We start from the raw sequence: 2,782 nt of genomic DNA on the forward strand, positions 1-2,782 counted from the left end.
ACCTACACTGGCTCACAGTCTGGTCCTCCATTTTAAAATGGGTACCCTTGTTTTCAAGGACAGACGGATGAAACAGTAGAACTGGTAATGGCAAGAGACCCTCCAAAACATTCTAGAATGGTATGTTCTTCAATTAATTTAATTTTTAAATGGGAAGTAAAGTATACTAAAATATTGCAATCTTTCTCAAACGAAGCATCTTGTGACATTCTGTTCTCATGCACAAAAGAAAACACTTAATTCCAGGATGATACAAGCTATGGCTGGTTAACACAGATTCATCTCTTAATTCAGCAAAGGGGACAGTTAGTTAGATGGTTAGCATGCAGTTCAGAATAATGCAAACATGGATCCAACTTATGTTGGCACTGAGCTGAATTTGAGGCCCACCTCCTTGCCTTATCATGTGCTAATTTCAGAGTGGTTCTCTTCCAGAGGAGGCAAGGTAATGGCCTAGTCATATTATTACTACAGTATTAATCCGGAGACCCAAGTAATGTTCTGAGGACATGACAGATGTGGAATTTGAACTCAATAAAAAGCTGGGATTAAGACTTTAATGATGACCATGAGACCATTGCTGATAGTCAGAAAAACAAACTAATGTTCTTTATGGAGGGAAATTTACTGTCCTTACTTTGTTTGACCTACATGTTTCTTCAGACCCACAGCAATGTGGTTGACTCTCAACTGTACTCTGGGAAAATTAGGGATGGGGAATAGAGAGGAAACTCAATTATCCGACATTCAATTATCTAAATTCTGGAGTATCTGGACAAGATCGCAAGGTCCCAACGTTTGGCTAAACTATGTTATCCAGCATTCGATTATCCAAACATTCGATTATCCGAACAAAGTACTCCCACCCGAGGCGTTCCTCTGTAAATACTGGCCTGGCCAGTGACATTCACATCCCATGAATCGATTAAAAAAAATTCATTGCGGACATTTGTTATAGTGTATAGACTGTACCGAATTATGTTCCAAACTCAGTAGGTCTTCTCTCTAGCATTTAACAGCCAGGGAAGGTGCATTCATAACACAGCAAAACAGGTTGGAAACCCTTCTCAACAGCATACCAGTGGCAAGTGGTGAGAGCAGGAGAACTCCTTGGTTAGCCATATACACTAATGGGAAGAACATTGAAGCTTGAACCATCACTACCTATAGGTCCAGATTATAACACACAGGTAAAAATACACATTGCACAGCAACTCTGACCCCCTCAGTGAACTGCAACAAACCACCACCAACTCAGCAAAGGGAAGCAAATAAGATACCACGAAACCACTTAGTTGAGGTGGTTGGGAAAAAGAATGGAAGTTCCTGGACCTATAGATGGTTTATTTGGAGCAGGTACTGAGGTTCATAGATTTTCACAAAATTTCCTAAAATACCATGGAATTAACAGCACACTGATACACCATTCAACACAACTGGTCCAGACTGATGCCTATGGAGAAACCAGACTTCTCTTGTATCCTCGTTCGTCTCTTATGTTGCTCTTAACTCCCGCATGTTTGATCATTTCCAGCTCTGCCTCTCTACTTTGCTCAACACCTCTTGTTTATATGTTGTCTTTCTGGCTCAACGTGAATAAAAGACTTTGTACTTGCCAGTGTCTCCAGCTTAACTATTTGCTCATACACTTAACTTCAAGGCTGACTAGCATCACTTCTGTAGCATCTCCTCCCCTTGTCCCTGACTCAACCCCATGGCTAATGAAATACACAGCTTATATAGTTCCAGAGGATATTTTTGGTAAAGTGCTACTTAAATTCAGGATGTTGTTTAATTATCTCCTCCGAGAAAAACAAAACAACCTGCAAACTAAACAAAACCTCATAAAGGTTAAGCCATCTTTTCCTATGAGAAATCACTATTTATATCAATTTCTGTTTCTATTCTCACCATATTCCCAAGGGAATTTAACAGGAAGTTTGGTAGTTGGCACAGGGTGGCAGGACTCAGAATGGAGCTTGAAAAAAAAATAAAAAGGGGTGAAAATATCTGCGCAAAACATCTGAATAAAAATACAGATGACTTTTGCATCACCAAAATGGGTCAATCTAGAAATTCCATTCCTCTGAATCACAGTACACCTGACTTCTTGACACTTCCACGTTCTGCTAATTGTAATCGGGCCCCTCAAATACTGGCGTCTAAATGCTTATACCAATAATTTACATTCACACGGCATTTTTAATATGGTAAAATGTCCCAAGACATGCCACAGTTGTGTTATCCATCAAAACTTAAGATCATTTTACACAAAGATTACAGCGCAGGTAGGTTTTAAGGAGTGATGTTAAGGGAGAAAGGCATAGAGCCTTCAGAAAAGATTTAGAGTTTATGATCTTGGCAGATGAAAGCACTAGTGGTGGAGCAAAGAAACTTGGGGATGTGCAGAAATACCGCAGATGATAGTGTTAGAGAGGGATGAACTGATTGAAAACGAGAATGATTTGTACCACACATTTGGGTGCTTCGCAAAGTCAGAAAGCAGTTCAGATAAAGCGAGAGATGAAAATAAAATTGCAGGGAAAATATTCTAATTTGCTTCAAATATCTCATTAGTGTAAATCTATTTGTCACTTCACAGTATCTACACAGCTGGGGTTTTCTGTTTGCTAGATTTTTTAGATTTCATTTCATTCATTTAAATTGGCACAATGTCTCAGGCTGGGTGAGTAGAGGAACTGAAATCTCAAGCAAGAGGTATAATTGTTTATGTATTGCAGATGTTTGCAGGAGTCTAAACCAGTTGTTAGGGAAAAAAAAC

The sequence above is a fragment of the Chiloscyllium plagiosum genome, chromosome 39, assembly GCF_004010195.1.
Source record: "Chiloscyllium plagiosum isolate BGI_BamShark_2017 chromosome 39, ASM401019v2, whole genome shotgun sequence".
NCBI classification, from domain to species: domain Eukaryota; kingdom Metazoa; phylum Chordata; class Chondrichthyes; order Orectolobiformes; family Hemiscylliidae; genus Chiloscyllium; species Chiloscyllium plagiosum.